Source organism: Ovis canadensis, chromosome 2 (genome assembly GCF_042477335.2).
Source record: "Ovis canadensis isolate MfBH-ARS-UI-01 breed Bighorn chromosome 2, ARS-UI_OviCan_v2, whole genome shotgun sequence".
In the NCBI taxonomy this organism is placed as follows: Eukaryota; Metazoa; Chordata; class Mammalia; order Artiodactyla; family Bovidae; genus Ovis; species Ovis canadensis.
The window spans coordinates 47,772,731-47,796,350 of NC_091246.1; the positions used below are offsets into that span (position 1 = coordinate 47,772,731).

Consider the following 23,620-nt stretch of genomic DNA (forward strand, 5'->3'; position numbering starts at 1 on the left):
AAATCAATTGGTATAGCAATAAAACAGATTTAGGTTCTAGAGACTACCCTGTTGAGAACAATGACAAACGTTGTTTCTTGTTTGAAAAGGCTATGGCCTAGCAATTACGAGTTACAAGAAAAGAATATACAGTCAACACCCTAACCAAAAACCTTATGTATCATTAAAAAAAAAAAAAAAGTTAGCTAGCACAGAACACAACCTCAGAATTTGCAAGAGAGGTTCCAACCAACATTACTTGGGATGACACAACTGCAACCCTACTGGGCAAGTACCGTTCAATGCAAGGAAAGAAACTGAAGAAATAAGTAAAAGAAATTAACTAATATCTTACAGACTCAAATCCTTAGGACTAGTATTTATGATGCTTTTACATATTTATATATTTATAACATAAAACAATTCTGACCATTAGCATAGAAGATCAGCCCTATGATTCTAATTTAAAACACTATTAACAGCTAACCTAGACTTGTAGTTTTAATATGAATTTCACTATAAACAGTACTGAAACTAAAGATATTAAGATGTACCATGCTTGTAAGTTTATTAAATGTTTTAAGATTTACCATAACATTTATGAAGGTTTGTCTGAAAACTGAACTATTTACCAAATAGTGAATATATTATTTAAACTGTTTTTTTAAGTTTTAAATATGTTTGTAACAGGGATAAAATATAATTAAAATCTCCTTTTAAAATGATTGCCTAAACTTAATATATTTATCTAAAAAGATTTGTTAAGTTGAACTTTAAAATTTAAGGGAAATTTGGGGTTTAAAATGTAACTTTGATAAACTACATACTAATTCTTTAAAACCAAAGGAACTTCCAAATAATTTTTTCTGTTTAGAAAAACCCACCTTCACGGAAACAAAATCCTGCTTAACTCTTATTCATCCTTCAATATCTATGTAAAATTCTTCCTTTTCCATGAAGCCTTTCCTCTTTTTTATAAATGGATTTATCCTTTTACCCTATACTAGAAAAAAGAAAACAGAAGTGTTTCTATCATTCAAACAGCTAATTTATTCTATTCTAGTGGCATAACTTTTATGAACATTCTTTTAGGAATCTACATCGCCTATCCAAAGATCACATGCACTTTCAGAACAGGGACTGTGTTTTATACTACTCTAATAAATCTCTAAAAATATCTTACACGAGGCAATGCTAATACATAATAACTATTGGTGGCTGATGAACTGAATTCTAACAATCTTGCATGCCTTTTCAAATGGACCATTACCTCTGTTACGTCCCAATGGTGTAAAAACTGATTCCAAGTCAGTGAGGTAAAGTAGCACAGGGGAAAGCTGCGTCTGGATGACATGAGGCACTCCTCGAAGACTGAAGCCAAGTCAGTTCCTCTTTTGAAAACCCTAATCTGAGTAAGAAAGCCAATTTAAAATAAATCACAAAGCATGTAACATTCTTAAATAATTTTTTAAAAATAGACATGTATCTTCAAGTTAAATTCTTCAAGCTGTTTTCTCTGAATTTCTTCATGGATTATTTTAAAAAATGAAATGCCAGCAATGTAATAAAATTCATATAATTATGTAAACAAAGATGTGACCTGAATCAATGTGTAATACATCAAGAAACTATATTATACCCCTTATACTGAGGACTTTACCACCTTTATACTTAAATAAATGTGAAAGACAATCATTCTAATTAATGTCAGGTTTAAAAAAGCAAATGAACAAGAGAAACAGCATGCTCCTTCATACATATACCAAACTCTGTATTCTTAAACAACAGCCTTCCAAATGTTTTAAAACTATGCCATCCCTCCTAAGTCTATTTCTTCAACAATTACTGTGTACTTTCTTCTACCGATCCTATTTGTAAGATTTCTGATTCTCTTACCACCTCTATTATACCTAGTCTGACCTACACAAACAACTTGCCAAAGTCCCTCCAGAAAGACAGCTCTTAGAATGATCAGAATACCAGCACAATGTGGTCTGACCCTAGCTACCTGCTTTGATGTTTTCAGATCACTGCACTTCCACGAACATGCCCTAAAGAGTCACCATCTGGTTTGGAAGCCATATCACACTCCTGATTGATTCCTAATGAGTTTCCTAAAACCACTAAACCCTTTGACAGGTACTACTAATTAAAACATAAAGCCCTCACATCCATCTCAAACGCATACATCCAAAGCTATCAAACAAACATGTACAAGTCTACTTGTTTCTTTCATATAATATTTATCTTGCTACATTCAGCTCCTTATCAGAACCTTTCAAACTATTTTCGGATTCTGACTTAACATATTTAATAAGTCTCTTAATTTTAAGTCTTCAGAAAATTTCAAACACTGTCATCTTTATCATCCAATTACAAAACAAAACTACTGAAGACAGTACAATCATCTAAAACAACAGTAAAAATACTTACCAATCCAACACATCAAGACTCATTTTACTGATTTTTCTTTGAAATCAATGGAAAGCAAAATACGGCTAATTAAAATCTGATGTTTTTCCTAACACACTGAACATTTTAAACATTATGCAGTGAGGTTCAAAACTTAGACCTAAACAGGTAAGACAGTAAATCTTAGGAGAATTTTCATACTAGGTTCTTTTCCTTTCCTTAACTTGGCAGACCAGTGTAGTTACCTGCAAGTGTTGAAAATAAGAAGCTGAAATAGTCCGCATTACTGGTGTTTAACTGAACACTTCCATTCTGTCCTTTCACTGAAGACTTCCATCCAGAAAATGATGATCTATAATAAATGGAGACCTAGTCGGAGAAGGCAATGGCACCCCACTCCAGTACTCTTGCCTGGAAAATCCCATGGACAGAGGAGCCTGGTAGGCTGCAGTCCATGGGGTCGCTAAGAGTGGGACATGACTAAGCGACTTCACTTTCTCTTTTCACCTTCATGCACTGGAGAAGGAAATGGCAACCCACTCCAGTGTTCTTGCCTGGAGAATCTCAGGGACGGGGGAGCCTGGTGGGCTGCTGTCTATGGGGTCGCACAGAGTCGGACACGACTGAAGCGACTTAGCAGCAGCAGCACTGCTAGAAGTGACCAACTTGAAGACTCAGGAATAAAGACAGAATATACGACTATTTTTCTTTATTGAAAACAAGTCTAATTTAAGAGCTCAGACAAAAATCAATAGTCTGTATCATCTTTACATAAAGCATTAAAGTACCATAATATGGAAAACATTTTTAACGTATATTTATGTAACGTTTCCTTGAAAAGCATAACCGGTCCACATATATGGTACAACTCAAAAAATTTTCCACGCCACTCAAAACTCAGATTCAAGGAGCCAAAATGAAGTTCTGCTTTTCAGTAGTAGGTTCAGCTGCTATGTATTTACTACCTCATCTTTATTTTAAAAAGTCTTACCTTGCTTATATAAATGAGCTAAGTTTAAACAAGCTCCTGCTTCCTACCTAAGCAAAAACATCTTAACTAGGTAAAGAATACTTCCATTTAAAGCCACTCTGTGATAACTATGCATTCCTATACTTTGCAAAGCTTTATAACTAGTCTACTTCAAATACTGCAGCTAAAGTATTGGTAGGGGACTTAAGGGAATAGCTAAACATAAAGCAGCTTCTCATTAAATGAAGATTATCTGGTTCCTGCTATGAGATCAGTTTCCAGTGATATCTTTAAAAACTCTCTTCAAGGTAAGACTAAGAAGGAATACAGGCAAATGTCAACCATGGATACAGCAAAAAAAAAAAAAAAGAAGAAGAAGAAGAAAAAGCTGAGAATAATCAGATCCAAAAAGCTAAGACTACAACTTTTTATCACAGAAATCTGAATAAATGTCAAGACAAAATTAGGAGTTTCTAATTCAACAAGAAACACTTAAATTTTTTACCACTGAAATAATTGTACTTATTAACATTCTTAAGAGTTGGGGAGTTAAAAATAATGGAAACATTCTTCTGAATCATTCCCACTTAAAGGACTTCTCTTTGCTTAAAGAGCTATGGAGGGAATGTCACAAGCTAAGAGGTTATAAAAAGTCAGAGATGCTCAATGGAAATGAGTACAAAATGGTGATTAGAAAACAAACCAACATCCTCTTGAACCCAGTGAAAACTGCGCCACCCAGTGGCTAAAAGGGGTAGCAAATCCATTTAAAATCTAGTTTGGACCAAAGACAAGCAATGTATCACACTGTCCTTAAAACTACCATGACCATATATACTGGACACTCCAGAACACTTCTGAGAAGAGAAGGGACGCTATTATCAATCATGCTTGGACAACAGCAGCAAACCAGACCTGCTCCTGGCAGCCTAGCTCACATGTTCACCCTGCTTTGAAACCAGGCTGAATTTCTCAGTAGCCGCTCCCTTCTCTGATATTTTAATCTAACAGTGTAGATTACGTTTCCACATCCATGTCTTATGTTCCCCAAACCAGCTGTAAATAAACTAGGGGCAGAGAGGATAAGGAAGAGTAAAGGTCAGCAGAACAACACAGGTAGGTAGAGGGGGAGAAAAAACTCAAACTCAAAAAAGCTCTAAGTGGATGGTGAAAAAGGTAGGAACAGCAATTCTAAGTACAGTTTTTACAAGATAAACTAAACACCAACAGTTTTAAGTTGATGGGTTTTTCACACATTGAACAAACTGAGATGATCTGCTCTTAGATAAACTCCCTCTGCTAGACACAACAGTGTCAGAACTACAATACCCAAAGTGAACTAGATCATACAGCCAATTAATCTAACAGATGAAAATCAGAAAGTATTAAAGGAACATTTCAGGAAAATCAACCTGGCAACAGTGCATGAAATATATGGAGCTGAGAAGCAAGACTACTTACTGTAACGGTACAGGTGGGAGACAATGAAAAAGCTGCCAAGTTTACAGTCATGATCAAGGACAGAAGGGGATATTTTGAAGAAAAAACTTAAGATATGAAATAACCCAGGTGAATTCTAAAGAACCAAACATTATTCTTCAATTCTAAATCTAGAAAAAGTGATGCAATAATAATACCACTGGCCTGGGAAAGTTGAAAAGCCCCCATTTTGTTTTAATTTTTAAAGAGATTAGTTTGAATAGGGACAATACATCTACAGAAAGAGAAGTCTACTAAGACTCTGTGCAAATGCTAAAAGGCAAAATTTAACTTAGTAGACTTTTAACTACAAGACAGTTTGCTTTTGATGATTATAAACTTCTATTGCCATTACTTGAAATTAATATTTTCTCAGTACTCGCCACAAATAAAAAGGTAAAAAAAGACTTGTGAAAAAATCCTTTACAGAAGTTATTGAGCATAAGTCAAAAATAGCTGATGCCAATAAAGACACTAAATACAAGTTCTAAAGAGAATTAATTTTAAGGTGTTCACAAGCTGCTTTTAAACGAATGTTAAAAGATCCTCCACTAGTTCTATCATGGGAAAAGAGCGCCCTCTACTGGAAGTTAACAGACATGAAACCACTTAAGTTAAATTGCATTTCTTAAAGACCTGGCATTAAGTAGGGAAACAGACAAAGAGGGATTTCACATATAGGCAACACATTGCAAACAGCTCTCTTTTGCTAAAAGGAAAAAGTTATTATCAGTTATGAAGCACACTTTGGGTGACAACATTCAAACATACATCCTATCCTGGTATGAAGAGACTGGCAAACAAAGCTAAAGAAAATCTACTAATAAAGTGAGCTACTCCTGTTTAATTGGGACAGAGGATCTGCTCAAGAAGCCACAAAGCAGCTAGTTTTGTGATTTTTTCAGCTACAGCCTAAATTCAATTCCCACCTAAAACTATCAGACCCTGGCCTTGAGCTACAATCAGTAACAAATGGCTGAATACGAAAGTACTATGCCTGATACAAACATTAAATTTTAAAGGATACTTTGAACACTGGCAACATGAAACACTATTAGTTTTAAGACCTTTGAGGGTAAAAGGGTACAGTCACACTCTGAAAGTAGTTCCTCAAAAAATTAAACAGAAAATTAACATATGATCCAGCAATTCTATTCTGGCTATACAGCCAAAACAATTAAAAGGATTCAAACAGGTATCTGCACACCAGTGTTTATAGCTGCATTATTCATAATAGCCAAAAGGCAGCACAACCAAGTATCCATTAACAGATGAATGTATCAAAAACACGAAGACAAAACAGTGGTAAACAAGGGCTGGGAGAAGGGGAAATAATCAGTACAGAGTTTCACTCTGGAATGATGACAAGCACTGGAGGTGAACAGTGGTAGCAGTTGCACAACAGTGTGAATGTACTCAATGCCCCAAAACAGTTCTAACTGTACACCTACAACTGGTTAAAACGGTAAGCTTTATGTGATGTATATTTTGCCACACACACACCCACCCACCCAAAGATATTTCAATGATTCCTTGTCGGAGTCTGCAAGCTTTTATTTCACCACCTACATTAAACTGAGCTCCCTTCCAACAAGGAAGACCTGTATTACAATTTCATAACACCACAAGTTTTAAAGCACAGCACCCTCATCTGCCACTGAATCCTTACTATGGCTTACTCCTGATCATTTTAACCTGTTTCAATCCACCTACACAAATCACTGTATGTTTCTACCTGATGGTTCAGCGGTAAAGAATCCACCTGCAGTGCAGGAGAACAAGGGTTCAATCCCTGGGTCAGGAAGATCCCCTGGAAAAAGAAATGGCAACCCACTCCGGTATTCTTGCCTGGAAAATCCCATGGGCAGAGGCGCCTGGTGGGCTACAGCCCATGAACTTAGTGACTGAAACCATGACAATGCAAACCACTGAACAAACCACCGGGAGCAGTCTTCCTCTAGTGAACTTCCTCTAGCTAGTAATAACCAACTATTTTAACTGCTGTTTTAAGAGCAAATGAAGGGAGGGGCAGTATTTTTAAGTCAGCTCATAAACTACCAGGGACAGGGGAAGGGTGAGGGAGAAGATCATACACTTGAAATACAGCTCACTTCAGCATGCTACCTCATGTGCAGTATCCCGATAAGCATGGCACCCAAATTTGCACTGAGTCTTCCCATAATACAGCAGCGACTTAACCGAGAAAGCAAGTCAGCAGGCAGACTGGGTAGAAAATACACAAGCTGGACCAAAAGCTGCTGAGACTCTGCTGGGAGAACCACCACAGCGCCTTCTTGTGGATCTAGTGAGGTAGGAAGACAAGTTAAATTTTAAAAGATATACAAACAAGAATTAATAAAGCAGACTGATCATTTTCACTGTGCTATGTTGAATTCTAACGTATCAATTACATGGAAAAAAGTTTTATCAAAAAGCATATATGTATGGCTTAAGGTACTGCCTAGAATAAAAGACTAAATACTATCATTATTTAAAGATAACATTTAACACTCAATTTCATAACATTCAAATGTGTTATTTGAAATAAAAACTGATGGAGTTAAAGGAATCAGAAACAAAGCAAAACAGTAAAAAAAAAAAACAAGCACTTTTGCCAAACAGGGACAATTATAATATCAACCTAATTTAACACCAAAGACTTATTTGAGTACACACACACGCCCCTTCAGTTCAGTTCAGTTCAGTCACTCAGTCGTGTCCAGCTCTTTGCGACCCCATGAATCGCAGCACGCCAGGCCTCCCTGTCCATTACCAAATCCCGGAGTTCACTCAGACTCGCATCCATCGAGTCAGTGATGCCATCCTGCCATCTCATCCTCTGTTGTCCCCTTCTTCTCCTGCCCCCAATGCCTCCCAGTATCAAAGTCTTTTCCAATGAGTCAACTCTTCGCATGAGGTGGCCAAAGTACACATGCCCCTACATATAAGCAATACTAAAAAATACAGATTTTGTAATACCACACACAAAAAGAAGACACAAACCAATGTTCGTCACCTAATAAATGGATAAATTTAAAGTGGTGTATCTTCAACAATGGAATGTTACTCAGCATTAAAAAGAAATACAGTACTCATATATGCTACAACATGAATGAATCCTAAAAACAATATGCTAAGTCAAAGAAGCCAGACTGAAAAGATCCACATTATACAATTTCATCTATAAGAAATGACCGAAATAGGCAAATACAAAGAGACAGAAATGGTGAGCAGTGGTTGCCAGGAGCTGAGGAAGGAAGAAATGAGGAAATAGGGATGGACTACTAACGGTAGTTTCTTTCTGAGGTGATAAAAATATTCTGGAATAAGAGAATAGTGACTATTGCACAATCTTGGGATTATGGTAAAAATTAATGAATTGCACAGTGTAAAATGGCCAATTTTATGGTATATGAATTGTGTCCCAATAATAAATACTAATTATACATATGTATATATGTCAGTATGTTTTTATTGATATTTTTGCTTAAAGAATGAAAAGGTTTCAGGCGTGAATAAAAAATTAATATATGAAAGCCATACAAGATATTGCTAATGATTAAGTAAGTAAAATGTGCCATCAAAGTTTTAAAAGAATTTTGTAAAAATACCAGATCAGTTTTGAATTTGAGTTTCGTGGCTTAAAAGACAATTTAAGATTTGAAGAAACATCTACAACCTTTAATTTTCTAAAACTATTGTATTAAGTAAGACTATTGAAAATGAATTTACTGGTTGATATTTTGTTCATTTTACCATGGTATAATTAATGCCTAATTTGAAGGAAAAGTAAAACCTAAAGATCTCCCCTTTGAAACATCGTTCCTAAGTTGGGGCAGACAGATTACTACTTACAAAGGTACACAAAACTCTTACCATAGATTCGGAGAGCAGTAACTTGTAAACTTCTGAGCAGCTCTTTATTTGCTCGGGCTGCAGCAGTACGGATAATGTCAATAAGCTGTGTTGAAAGTTCAGGGTTTCGGGAGCCGAGATGAGCAAGCTGCAGTGGTAAACCAGCCAACCAACATGATAACACTTAACTACGGTATCTAAGGCCATCAAAGAGAAGGGAAATACACCACATTTATTTAAACATTTGAGAGCCTATAAGATGGCTGGCATCATTTATTCATCTATAGCATTCTCTAAGGTTTACCCCACTGTATTTTAAAAGTTTATGTAATTTGGGGCACTATGTAAATTGTAGTTTTATCTTAAAAGACACAGACTCTACTTAACTTCTTGTGAACTATTTACACTAATTTGTAATAATTATTTTACTATTGATGCACTCAGTACAGGGTGCCCCACATTAAGTGACTTCAAACTTGTGTTATTTCAGTTCTTTCATATACTTGCTAACTCTCTAATGCCTCATCTCGGACACAGCAATCACTTTTGCTGTCCCCCAAGAGCTTAGTGATTTACACATGACCTTTGGAGTCTAACAGACCTGAACTTAAGTCTCAGTCTGGCTGCCCTTTAGCAGAATGACACTCACCAACTTATTTAACCTAAGCTTCCTTCTATAAGGCAGAAACCAACAGTACCTGCATCGAAGTATGAGAATTACTGAAAAATTAAGAAAAGCCCTGACTCAGTAAAGACTCGAATATGTTCTAATAACTACCTATGTATGCTGAGGTATCCCAAATCTCTTATCCTTCACCCAAACATCTCTTCCAGACTATCCCAAATAAACCTCAAACTCACCGGATCTAAAAACGGATTCCTTAGTTCTACTCTTTGTGTTGTCTATGTCACCAGACAGCACCAAACTAAGCCAGGAACTTTCTCACTTTAAAATACTCCTATTTTTTAAAATTTATTGAAACATTTTTGACACACAGTATTATCTTAGTTTCAGGAATGTATCACATAATAATCTGACAACTGTACACACTGCAGATGGTCACCACAAGTCTAGTAACCACCTGTCCTAATAATAGTTACTGTAGTGTTACTGGTCATATTCTTTATGCTGTATATTACATCCCCATGGCTTATTTACTTTGTAACTAAGTTTGTACCTTTTAATCTCCTTCACCTATTGTACACCTCTCCTCTTCCACTGCCCTCATTCTTATACCATATGTCCCAATATGTCACTAAGGGCCAGAGGTTAAACCTCCATAATTTTTATGGGAAGCAAAAGAAAACTCTGAGGCTGCTACAGGTGGTTCCAATTGTCCTTTAGCTGTTAAGCAGACAAGTGGAAATATATGCTCAAAGAGACTTTTACCTTCTCAGTTATGTGCATAAAGGTTACTGGAACTATTATGTATGCCTCTTTATAAAAAAAATTTTTTTAATGAAACCAAAAAGGATAAAGAGAGAGAATTTCTCCAAAGATTTAACCACTCTATCATCTTATTTATACAGATTACAAAGTAACCTGGTAAGAAAAAGAAAAGCAAAATAAGGAAACTGTACCGGATTCTGTAAGACCTCAGTTCTTTTTGATAGATTTTACTGAAAAACTTCAGTAACAAAGTCCGAACTGGAATGAGAAGGCCTCTCTGCTGATACAATGTATAAACTGCCTTTATGAGAGACTCTGTAGCCTCTAAAAACAAGAGAAAACAACTGCATGTGAGTCAAAATGTTTCTTCACCAGCACCATAATTCTTCTAAAAAGCACAGAAGCACCTTGTTCCTATGACAAAGCAGATTTTAGCCACAAACTGATGACTACCATCAAAACCCTACATCAATGGCCTAATACAAAAGTCAAACCAACCAGAGATTACAGTACAAATTTTCCTGAGAGACAACAAACCTAGGAAAGGACAGCGAAGAACAGAATACTAGAAAGGTGGATAAGCCAGGAACCAACCAGGAAAGCTCTGTTTTGAATGAAAAGAATTAGTAAGTCACACTAAAAACTGACTTAATGCAACATAACTTCAAGTTGCAAGAAAGGTAAAGAGAGAAGGATCAATTTCTAGTCAAATTAGATCAGAAAAGAGTACTTCTTCATCCTTAGGCTCAATGTCACTTCCTCTTAATAAAACTTACCTCCTTTCACTCCAACTATGTAATCTAGTAGAAAACCGTCCCATCAGCTTCAGAGTGGACCTACCCACTGAAAAAGAGGTGTTCTCAGCAATCAGAGTTCAAGGAAATATTCCTTCATGATTATGCTAGCTACCTTTTATGGGTTGAACGTAAATGACTATGTGAAATGTTTAACAGTTATAACTCAAAGTTAGACTCTAAATATTAATAGCATGCATAAGAGCTCCTCTCTTAAATAAGGACAAAGCATTAACACCTACCTCTGTTTGGCTATATCTGCATTAACCTCCAGAAGACTCCAAGCAATCTGTTCAGCTGCTTACTATTTAGCCTAGAGCCATCTTCAAGGGTTTCCGTTACAAATTTCCTTATCCTTTCTATCCAACTGGAATCCTTCTGCAAAGTTGAGGCATTTGCCAGGGAGACCATGATATCACAGTGTTAAATTCAGTAAAAGATGATCTACATTATTCGAGAGAACCGTGTGCCAGGGTCCAGCCCCAGTGGATTCAGGGAAATTCGAAGCGTGGACGGCGTAGGCGAGGAAAACTTATTTGTTTGTTAATATAAGAATATAAGATTAGTTTAGGAAGAAATAGTGTAGTAGGAAAATTAAGTGGAGAAAGAAGGCTGAATAACTTGGTTTACATGGGAAGCCAATAAAGTTTCAGACAAGGAGCTTGCACCATCTACATTAGGCCACCAGTGTCCTCTTGAACATCAGGGGGTGCCCCGCCTTGGGCTCCCCCTCACGTGGATCTTAAAAGCTGAGACAAGTAAGTAGACATGGTGAGCCTCCATGCCCCAGATGGGAATTCAACCAGAAATTAGAGAGGAGACACGGGGGAAACCAGTCCAGCGACTGTCCCCATCCTCTATTGTTCAGAAGGCCTTTTATACTTTTTGATTATACATAGAGATCAATGGGTAACACAAAGTTATGCAGCATTAGCAGTCCAGACTCTTATCAAAACCAGGCTTTTCTCTCTGTATACCTAATTGCATACACAAGTCTTAGGTGATTTACATCATCTTCTGGCCAAAAAGGGCCAATTAACATTTTCCAGCCTTTTTTCTGATAAGGGTTTGTCAACCAGAAGACTTATTTGTGTTGATCTTCCCAAAGTCTGGTGCCACTCTCAGAAAGCACTAAATAAAGTTACATTCTTACATAGCAAAGATACAGCAACTTATAACAAGTAAAAGGAGTACAGTGATTTATAACAAAAGTAATTAACTCAAAAGACTAGCGTTGCTAACATCAAAACTACTATATATCTTTTTCCATATCCCGTTTACATTGATTAACATCCTCCCAGGTGCCTAAAAGATAAAGAATATGGAGGCCTGGCGGCAGTCATTGAGTCAACAGTGAAAACCCTCTACCAATATGATTTTTAACTCTTTAAAAAAGGCTCTGTATCTTTAAGATGCTTTAAGCTTTGTGCCTCTCGTGGTTGGGGGCTGTAAGCAATTCACAAGCTGTAAGAGGTCCAGGGGAACCTGTTAGGCAAGCTAGAGAGTTATCAGAGGGGGTTTAACTGAAACATCCCTTTCAAATGCAGAAGACTAAAGCCCTGATTTGACTTTTTTCCAGAGAATATCAGGAGGACAGAATACAAAAGCCGGCAGATTTTTGGTTTTTTGGGGTACATGCCTGGGAAATATCAGGGGTGTAAGGTTGGACCCCAGGGGCCATGATGGGCCGCCCCTCCTCTCCCTCCCCCCCGCAGCGAGAAAGTCCCTAATGGAGGATACTCTCAGATCCCAGGGACCAATGACAGCACACTTCACCAGTTGCCATGACGAGCCGCCCCCTCCTCTCCTCCACTGGCGGGGGAAGTCCCTAACTGAGGGAGCCTCCCGGATGCCAGGGATCAATGACAGCACACTCTGCCAGCTACAGCCGCCCCGCCCTAGCTGCATGAACCGCCTCAGCTGCATAAGCCACCCCGCCCCAGCCACATTGAGAAACCTATCGGCTCGTGACCAGTGAACCGGCAACCTATCCAAACCCCCATCTGCTAGCCCAGCCATCCCTCGCAATGTGCATATATAAACAAACTTCCAAAGTGGTCCGGGCGCGCGGATTTCCTCGACCTGCCCCGTTCGGGTCCGGGAACCCTGCCCGGGAGCGCTTTGCCGTTAAAGCCTGTTAGACATTTTTTGGTGTACCTGGTCGTCTTTTACCTAACACTTGGCCCCCAACGTGGGGCCCGAGGTGAGGGCCCATCCCGCTCAGAGCAGGATTTGCAGCCCCCTCAGGTCTGGCCCGCACCAGACCAGGTCACCCTGTCACTCCTCCAGGACCATTTAACCGTCTGGCAGGATACGGGGTAAGTTCCAGGGGTAAGTTCCATCAGTCGGGCTCTGGGGGTTTTTGCTCCCGTGGCAATTATGCCTAGGGCGTCCAGGTTCCGGTAAATCGCATCTGCGTCAGACCCCCTCCTCCGCAAGCCAGGCTTGCTTCCTTGCCGCCTGTCAATTTGAAGACGTCCATCTTGATTGAGCGGCCTTCTCCTCGCTGGGTTAATGGCCCATTCGGGGACGCCTGACCGGACTACTCCCAGCCCTGTTAACGATTGGTCCAGGACCTTCGTTTCATACTTACCATGGGGGCGGCTGCCTCCAAGCCTGACCGGCCCTGGTCTACACCACTAGAATGTTTACTTGCCAACCTCAGAACTCTACACATCTCTGGAGAAATTCATCCCAAGCGCTTAACTCACCTTTGTTCTGAGGCATGGCCCCAATATTCTTTAGATAATGGCTCACAATGGCCACCAACCAGGACTTTCGATTTTGACATCCTCCGTGACTTAGATAATTACTGCCGGAGGACGGGAAAATGGTCTGAGGTGCCCTACGTACAGGCTTTCTGGCTGTTGTGCTCCCCGTCCCACTCTACGCACCCGCTGTTCCCCTTCTGAAATTCTCCTAACCATGGCTCTCTCTAGCCCTGCATCACCAGGGAGGCCGTCAGCAGCCCAGCCAGAGACACCTGAGGCAGAAACTTCTGCCCTTACAGTGCCTCCAGAAGACCTAGTGCCCGCCCCCCACCACACACTCCAGCCCCTGCTACTTCACCAACCTCCCCTGTCGCCCTCACCCACTCCCTCCATGTCCTCCCCTCCCCCATCGTCCTCACAGCCTAGCCCTCCTATAACAAGGCCATCTCTATACCCACCCCTTCCTTCATGCCTGGCCTCACCAACCTCTCCTCTATCACCCTCACCCACTCCCTCCATGTCCAACTCTCCTGTGGCCATGCCTCCCGCCATTCCCTTGGCTCCGTCCTTGGTTCTGTCTCTCCATCCACCCTTTCCCCCCCCCCCATCGCCTCCTCCCCCACTACTTTCACAGCCCAACTCTCCTGTGATTATGCCTCCCGCCGCCCCCGTGGCTCTGACCTTGGCTCCGTCTCTCCATCCACCCCTTCCCCCCTTATCGTCTCCCCCTTCACTGTCCTCACAGCCCGACTCTTCTGTGACTACACCACTCGCTGCTCCCATGGCTCCACCTCAATGTCCACCCCTTCCTCCATGCCCCCCCCTTTCTGACTCACCAGTCAGCTCACACACAAGATCCCAAACCACTCCCAACATGCCACCAGCTTCCCTGTTTCCTCTCCGCCAGGTGGCCCGCCTGGAGGGTCTCACCCATGTCCACGTACCCTTTTCACTCCAGGACCTTGCCCATATCGAACAGTGCCTAGGCTCCTACTCAGCCAACCCTTCCAATTACATCAAAAACTTCACCCAGCTGTCTCGATCTTATGCCCTCACTTGGCAAGACATATTTGTCATCCTGGGGTCCACTACTACCCCAGAAGAAAGAAAGGCCATTTGGGCTGCAGCAAGGGAGACAGCAGACCAGAGGCATCTAGTCAACCCAGCTGACCCTGCTCGGCCACCTGGAGCAGCTGCTATTCCAGACACAGACCCAGACTGGGACTATCAAGAGGGACAAAAAGGGAAGGCCAATATTCAATACATGATAGAATGCCTATTAGAGGGAATGGAGACCACCTCCCTTAAGGTAGTAAGCCTACTTAAACTAGATGAAGTGACCCAGGGCTCCGATAAAACCCAGCAGCCTTTCTTAACAGGCTGACAGAGGCTCTCACCACCTATACCCGGATTGCCCCAGATTCTCCGGCGGGGGTTACTACCCTAGCCAACCGTTTTATATCCCAATCAGCTTCAGACATCAGAAAAAAACTTTCCAAGGCTGAGGATGGGCCTTAGACCCCCTTCCAAGACCTGGTAAAAATGGCCTTTAAGGTTTACAATGCCCGAGAAGAAACCGCTGAAGCTAGCTGCAAGGCAAGGCTTAAAAAAAAGCCAAACTCCAGGCCGACCTCCTTGAAAAACACACCCAGGCACTTGTAGCAGCCCTGTGGCCGGCCACAGGACAAAAGGTGGGTCCCCAGAAGCCACCACCGGGAGCCTGCTTCAAATGTGGTCATGAGGGCCACTGGGCCTGCCAATGCCCAAACCCCCGGCCCCCAACAAAGCCATGCCCTCGTTGCAAACAACGGGGACACTGGGCGAGTGGCTGTCCCCAGGCGACTCAGACCCCGACCTTACCGGGCCAGGGTCTGGGCCCCCAGAAGGACATTTCCTCTCCACACCCTGCCTTGGAACTTCTCTCCTTTGATCAAGATTGATGGCACCCAGACTCAGGGACCCCCATAACCCAAGCCAAGCCCAGGGTAATGCTTCAAGTGGCGGATAAGTCTATCAATTTTTTGATAGATACAGGGGCTGCTTCTTCGATTCTTCCCTCCTTTGGGGGCACCTTACATCCTTCCCAGGTCTCGGTGGTAGGTATAGATGGCACATCTTCACGACCCTTGCAGACTGGGCCACAGCCCTGTCAACTTGACCACTTCTTGTTCACTCACTCTTTTCTGATAATCCCTTCACGTCCCACTCCCCTGCTAGGGAGAGACATTTTAGCTAGACTTAAGGCCACCATTCACTTACCTCTTCCACTTTCCTAATCTCTCACCTTGCCCCTACTCCTCCTCTGCTCCCCTGAAGCCCCAATTGTCGACCCTACCATTTGGGACACTGAAATCCCTCTGGTAGCAACCCATCACACCCCCATCCTGATCAAACTATGTAATCCTTCCCATTTCCCAAGCTGCCCTCAATTCCCCATCTCTCAGACTCACCTACACGGTCTTAAGCCAATCATAGACCACCTCTTAGGCCAGGGCCTCTTGGTCCCCACGGCCTCCCCCTGCAATACCCCCATTCTCCCAGTATAGAAAGCTTCTGGCGGCTACCGACTGGTCCAGGACCTTCAACTGATAAACGAGGCCATAATCCCTGCTCATCCAATTGTCCCCAATCCTTATATCCTACTTTCTGACATCCCTAGCAACATGACTCACTTTTCTGTCATAGACCTCAAAGATGCCTTTTTCACTATTCCCTTACACTCAGACTGCCAGTTCCTCTTTGCTTTCACATGGACTGACCCAGAAACCCGACAATCCTCCCAGCTAACATGGACAGTCCTTCCCCAAGGATTTAGAGACAGCCCCCATTTTTTGGCCAGGCTCTGGCCCAGCTCTGGCTACATGTCCTCTGGCCCCTAGTGTCCTCTTACAGTATGTGGATGACCTTCTGCTCTGCAGCCCCTCACAAGCTCTCTCTCAGACACATACCACTATTCTTCTTAACTTCCTTAGCTCTAAAGGATACCGAGCGTCTCAACAAAAGGCCCAACTCACCCAGACCTCTGTAACATACCTAGGTCTAAAGATTACCCCAACAACTAAAGCTCTAACTACTGACAGACTCAGTCTTCTCCGAGACCTCTGCCCCCCTTCCACTGGGGAACAAATCTTATCCTTTTTGGGGTTAACAGGATTCTTCCGGCACTGGGTCCCCAACTATGCTTCACTGGCTAAACCCCTCTACACAGCTGCAAAAGACACCCCTACTGGACCACTGTCTTCAGAAACAGCTCAAAAAGGCTTTCTACAACCTCCACTCAGCTTTGCTGTCCTCTTCCCCACTCTTCCTGCCCAATCCCAACCTCCCCTATCACCTGTATACTGATGAAAAAGGGGGCATAGCCTTTGGAGCCCTCATACAGCCTGCGGGCCCTGAAATGCTGCCAGTGGCATTTATCTCCAAACAGCTAGACCCCACCGCCCGGGGATGGTTTCCCTGCCTACGTGCCCTGGCAGCAGCAGCTTCTCTTTTCGCAGATGCAAAAAACCTAATTCTAGACCAACCCCTAACTATATTCTCACCACACCGTCTGGCTGACCTCTTGGCTTCCAGATTCCTGTCAGACCTTAGCGATTCTCGGCTCCAACAATTCCACTTAGTCTTTCTGGATAACCCCAGGTTACTTTGGGTCACAGCTCCCAACTAAACCCCCTATCTTCTCTCCCTTCGCTTCCGACCTGTCCTTCAGGCAAGGACACAGAGCCTCACTCATGCATAGAGGTCCTAGACACTCTCACCCAACCGCCCCCAAACCTTTTCACTACTCCACTGCAAAACCCAGACCTCACACTGTTTGTAGCAGTTCAAAACGAGACCCTACCGGGCGCCGGGCATATGCAATTGTGACCACCAATGACATCCTCGAGGCTTGCCCACTGCCAGAGGGAACCACCTCCCAAAAGGCAGAACTAATAGCACTCACTAGAGCCTTACACCTGGCAACAGGGAAACGGGTTAACATTTATACCGATTCCAAATATGCCTTTTTAATTGCACATTCACATTCAGCTATCTGGAGGGAGAGAGGATTCCTCACCACCAAGGGATCACCCATCTCTAATGCCCCTCTAATCACCAAGCTCCTGGAGGCCATCTCACAGCCCACTCAGGTAGCCATCCTACACTGCAAAGGACATCAAACGACTCATGACACAGTTTCCTTAGGCAACAATAGGGCTGACCAGATGGCCCAACAGATAGCCTTACAGCAGGGGCCTCTGCCTATACTATTTCTTAAGACCCCCCGTACACCTAGCTACTCAAAGGCAGAAACGGAGGCCCTCCTCTCACAGGAGGGCACTTCCAAACACCCCTCGGGATGGATCACACTCCACGACAAACTAGTCCTACCCGAAAAACAGGCAATGTCCATTATCACCCAGATCCATGACTCTTTAACCACAGTGGCCTGTGATGGCCCGACACGAGGCCCCTTATCCCCAAACCCTCCAATATGTGGAAAACCCGGGCTATTCTTTCTCTGTAATCAGACCACCTTACTACAATGTTTTCCACCCAACTGGACTCAGCCTTGCACCCCAGTTTTCCTTACGCTTACCTGACCATTCTGACACCACAGGCGATAGAAGACCAGATCTGACCAACCCACCGCCGACGAAGGGCATTGGCTGCAGCTCCCCTGCTCCTCGGAGAGGGTTATTCACAGCCTTAGGACTGGGGGCAGGGGGATTGGGAGCAGCCACACACTTTTACTACAAGCTTTCCGCAGACCTCAGTCGAGACCTGGACAAGGTGGCAGACTCCTTGATGGCATTACAGACCCAGATAACTTCTCTGGCAGGAGTAGCTCTCCAAAATAGAAGGGCCCTAGACCTGCTAATGGCCGAAAAAGGGGGAACCTGTCAGTTCTTAGGGGAAGACTGTTGTTTTTTCATTAATGCCTCAGGGATAGTTCAGAACAAGGTCCAAGAGTTGAGAGAAAGCATCAGACTTAGACAGGCCAAGTCAGGCGGTTCCAACTTTTGGGGATGGTGGAAGTCATCTTGGGCAAAATGGCTTTTCCCACTTCTCGGACCCCTCACCACCTTGTTCCTCATCCTGTCGACAGGACCTTGTGTTTTTCAGATCCTCCTCCAGAGGGTCAGGGACCTGACCCAGACCGCTACTGGACGGATGCTGATGGTGGCCGCATACTCCAAACTCCCGTCCAGAGACCCTGAGGCCCCTTAAAGGTCACCGGGATCCGGCCACGACCCTCAGCCCCAACAACGCCCCAGTTTAGCAGGAAGTAGCAAGAAACGATAACGGCACCCCTTATCCTATCAAAAGGGTCAGAATGTAAGGTCGGACCCCGGGGGGCCATGATGGGCCGCCCCTCCTCTCCCTCCCCCTGGCGAGAAAGTCCCTAATGGAGGATCCTCTCAGATCCCAGGGACCAATGACAGCACACTTCACCGGTTGCCATGACGAGCCGCCCCCTCCTCTCCCCCACCGGCGGGGGAAGTCCCTAACGGAGGGAGCCTCCCGGATGCCAGGGACCAATGACAGCACACTCAGCCAGCTAAAGCCACCCCGCCCCAGCTGCATAGAGAAACCTATCAGCTCGCGATGCCGCGAACCGGCAACCTATTCAAACCCCCATCCGCTAGCCCAGCCATCCCTCGCGATGTGCATATATAAACAAACATCCAACGCGGTCCTGGCGCCACGGATTTCCTTGACCTGCCCAGTTCGGGTCCGGGAACCCTGCCCAGGAGCGCTTTGCCATTAAAGCCTGTTAGACATTTTTTGGTGTACCTGGTTGTCTTTTACCTAACAAGGGGGAACCCGTGAAGCCTAATCACATCCTTACGTTTTGTCAGGCTTCCTTCCTCATGACCTTGTCATTGGCAGGATTCCTCACGCTGGCTCCCGGCAGTGCAATGCTTGATGCAAAAAACAAAGACACACATAACTGTTACGTGTTATATCTACCATGCCTACTTCACTTAAATCCTTAACTATTCCTCCCAGATTCCCTGGTAGCTCAAAGGATAAAGAGTCTGCCCGCAGTGTGGGAGACCCGGGTTCAATCCCTGGGTTAGGAAGATCCCCTGGAGAAGAAAATGGCAACCCACTCCAGTATTCTTGCCTGCAAAATCCCTTGGAGAGCGTACGCTAGAGTCCATGGGGTCACAAAGAGTCGGATACAACTGAGAAACTAACACAAGCCACTTTTGCAGAAGCTGGTATAGAATGGATGGTAGGAACACCAACCTCAGGGACTGAGTTCTAACAGCACTTGAAGGAGGTGAGCCTCAAAAGTTTTCAAGATGAATTTCATATGCTCCAACCACAGGCTTTCGAATTTCAACAAAAGGGAGAGTCTAGTCTATCAGGATTTCGACCTAACCTAATTTCAGCTAGTTTGTCTGCCACCTCACTTCAGTTCAGTTCAGTTCAGTCGCTCAGTCGTGTCCAACTCTCTGCAACCCCATGAATCGCAGCACGCCAGGCCTCCCTGTCCACCACCAACTCCCAGAGTTCACTCAGAATCGAATCCATTGAGTCAGTGATGCCATCCAGCCATCTCATCCTCGGTCGTCCCCTTCTCCTCCTGCCCCCAATCCCTCCCAGCATCAAGGTCTTTTCCAATGAGTCAACTCTTCCCATGAGGTGGCCAAAGTACTGGAGTTTCAGCTTTAGCACCATTCCTTCCAAAGAAATCCAAAGGTTGATATCCTTCAGAATGGACTGGTTGGATCTCCTTGCAGTCCAAGGGACTCTCAAGAGTCTTCTCCAACACCACACTTCAAAAGCATCAATTCTTCGGCGCTCGGCCTTCTTCACAGTCCAACTCTCACATCCATACATGACCACAGGAAAAACCATACCCTTGACTAGACGGACCTTTGTTGGCAAAGTAATGTCTCTGCTTTTGAATATGCTACTAGGTTGGTCATAACTCTTCTTCCAAGGAGTAAGCGTCTTTTCATTTCATGGCTGCAGTCACCATCTGAAGTGATTTTGGAGCCCAAACAAATAAAGTCTGACACTGTTTCCATTTTTTCCCCATCTATTTCCCATGAAGTGATGGGACCGGATGCCATGATCTTTGTTTTCTGAATGTTGAGCTTTCAGCCAACGTTTTCACTCTACTCTTTCACTTTCATCAAGAGGCTTTATAGTTCCTCTTCACTTTCTGCCATAAGGGTGATGTCATCTGCATATCTGAGGTTATTGATATTTCTCCCAGCAATCTTGATTCCAGCTTGTGTTTCTTCCAGTCCAGCGTTTCTCATGATGTACTCTGCATATAAGTTAAATAAGCAGGGTGACAATAAACAGCCTTGACGTACTCCTTTTCCTATTTGGAACCAGCACCCTCCCCTAATTTCCAACTTCTTTCCACCCGCCAAAAAAAAAAACCCTCAATAAGTCACATTGTACTCGGCCTTCGGTAATTTCCTAACACCTTACGCTCACGAGTTCCTCCAAACTCTACCTAGGGGCGAATCGGAGACACCTGACTTTCCAAAGAACAAATATCCCAGACCAGGACCACTCGAGACATCCGATGGTCTGAACCTGCTCGGTTGGTTACTCCACACCTGGACTGCGAGGGCCGATTAAGAGACGACTGCGCATCCTCAACCCCAGACTTTGGTCCCGTATCCCATAAGCGAAGACTCCATGGTTTTCAAGAAACTATCTTTCCTTCTCCCACAGGGGACGGCAGTCCGGACCGCAGTCCAGGAAGCGGGGCCCAATTAACGCACACCGGCCTAAAAGTCTCCTAGATCCAAAACCGCGCAAACCCTCCCACTCACTTGAAACGCTTCAAATGACCTCGGGGTGCTCGCCCCCTTGCTGCCCCTCTCCGCACCCAGGCCCTGCTCTGTCGGAGCGCCACAACCCGGCCCCCGGGGGACTCAGACTGATCCCAGCCCGCCCTACCCGCCTGGGCCCCGGACCGAGGGGCAACGGCCCAGGGCAACGGCCCCGCGCGCAGTCCCGCGCCCCGGGAGGGCCTGGCCCAACCGCCGGCGACAGCTCACCTGCGGACCCGGCCGGGACCCGGGCGCGGAGGCAGAGGGGAAGAACGTGCGAGGAAGAGCCCAGTGGGCAACGGCGGGCGCCACCGGCCTCAGCCTCTCGCACCGGAAGCGTGTTTTCAAATCGCCTCGGCCTCACGCGGCCGCGTCTCCTTCCGCCGCCCGGAAATCAGGGCCCCTCCTCCGCCGCGCTGCGCTCGAGCGCTGCCAGAGAGGTGGGAGCGGGAGTGGCAGGCCCCGCCCCCAGGAGGAGGGGCCGGGCCCGCGCCGGAAGCTCCCCGCGCTCCGGGAATCCGAGATCGTAGAGCGCAGGATCCAAGGACAAAGCTTGGCCCCCCTCTGAACTTCCGTGGCGTGCGTTTACTGATGGGTGTCGCCCAGGGCGCAGCCAGTTGAGGGTTGGCGTCTTCTCACCCTGCTAGAGCACTGTTCTTCAGACCTGGAGTCACATTCAAATAAGAGTATAAGTTGAACTGAATTGAGAAAGAGGAAAAGTTTGGGGCTGCAAGAACCCCAGAATTCCTGGGAACTTTAACCTGGATGGAGCAATTAAGAATTAGTTGACAAGAAGGAAAAATACACCTAGCACCTGGAGTCCGAAAGTCTTAGTTGAGGATTTTCTCTAATATTTAGTTTCTCAGCACTAGGTAGGGTTCCTGCTGCTGAAATCAAGTGGGCCCAGAGAATTTAAGAGAGAAAGTTGAATGCCTAGAAAGGAACTGGGAAAGCAAAGACAATGCGTCTTTGAAAGATAGCCTTGCCAAAGATTTGCAGGAGGCGTGGAGCCCCAGATACGGATTTTAGAACTTGATTTAAATTTGTTTCTACAGTTTACCAGGTTATAAGACTTAGTAAAGTGAATAAGGAGTGAGCCTCAGTTTGCTGGATAGGGATTAACAGCAGTGATGTCTGGGAGCTCAGTGGAAGCATCTGGTCCACGCCTCTCTCCAAGCTTAAGCTTTACATGTTTCTTCGCTTGTAGATGGCATTCTCTCTGTCTTCACAATGTCCTCCTTTCCTGTGTGTCTGTGTCCAAATTTCCTATTTATAAGGACACACGTCATTTAGGGCATACCCTAATGACCTCATTTCAACTTGATTACCTCTGTGAAGACTCATTTCCAAATAAAGTCACCTGAGGTAGCAGGGGTTAGGACTTCAACATGTCTTTTCAGAGGGACACAATTCAACCTTTAACAGTCAGTAGAATCTGTGTCCAGGAATGGCTTATATTTCTGAACATCTTTGGTTGTTTATGCTCAGAAGCATATTCTGAGCATAATTCTAACCTAAACTTTGCATCTTGTTTGTTCTGTATACTGGGCTACCAGTTAATATTTGCTTTGGAACTAGTGTACTACTGCTTTAAAAAAAAATTGAAGCTCTATTAATCTAATAAATTTGATTTTATAATGTGTTAATTGTTCAGTTGTGTCCAACTAATTGTGATCATGTGGACTGTAGCCTGGCAGGCTCCTCTGTACACAGAATTTGCCAGGCAAGAATACTGGAATGGGTAAGCGGTTCCCTTCTCCAGGAAATCTTCCCAATCCAGGGATTGTACCCGGGTCTCTTGCATTGCAGGCAAATTCTTTATGATCTGAGCCACCAGGGAAACTTTTATAATGTCAAGACAGATAATAAAAGCGTAAACATGTTAACTTGGCTCTTACATTTCAGGTCTACTACTAACACAAAACCAGAGACTCTCTGAAGAAATGTGAAAAGGACGAGTTCAAATTTGCTACAATGATCAGGGACTGGAAAAGTGCATTCTCTAGGAATTAATCGATACATTATATACAGATGACTTGATACACTGCCTGGCACACAGCAAGCCTTCAATAATTGGCAACAGATTTTCCTGTTGATGATGTGTCATTAGACAGTGTTTGTGCAAAATGAAAACTTTTAGTCAAGTTTCTTAGATAAATGAACCAGTTCTGACTTTAAATGGTACTGGCACAAAAACAGAAATACAGATCAATGGAACAAAATAGAAAGCCCAGAGATAA

General features: G+C 43.9%; 1 long non-coding RNA gene across 3 annotated transcripts in view; it reads right to left on the bottom strand.

Annotated features, from left to right (window-relative positions):
* Positions 1 to 21,793, bottom strand: part of LOC138433411 (uncharacterized) — a 56,725-nt gene extending 34,932 nt beyond the window's left edge. Inside the window, exons 1-8 of one of the 3 annotated variants that reach the window (XR_011254293.1) lie at positions 21,609 to 21,793; positions 19,828 to 20,860; positions 19,424 to 19,496; positions 10,277 to 10,409; positions 8,717 to 8,892; positions 6,965 to 7,142; positions 2,637 to 2,743; positions 1,250 to 1,387 (exon numbers count right to left, since the gene is read on the bottom strand). This is a non-coding gene — a long non-coding RNA (uncharacterized lncRNA). The remainder of the gene's footprint in view (positions 1 to 1,249; positions 1,388 to 2,636; positions 2,744 to 6,964; positions 7,143 to 8,716; positions 8,893 to 10,276; positions 10,410 to 19,423; positions 19,497 to 19,827; positions 20,861 to 21,608) is intronic. The other 2 variants (XR_011254294.1, XR_011254295.1) reach the window with 2 other exon arrangements.
* Positions 21,794 to 23,620: the final 1,827 nt, after the last annotated feature.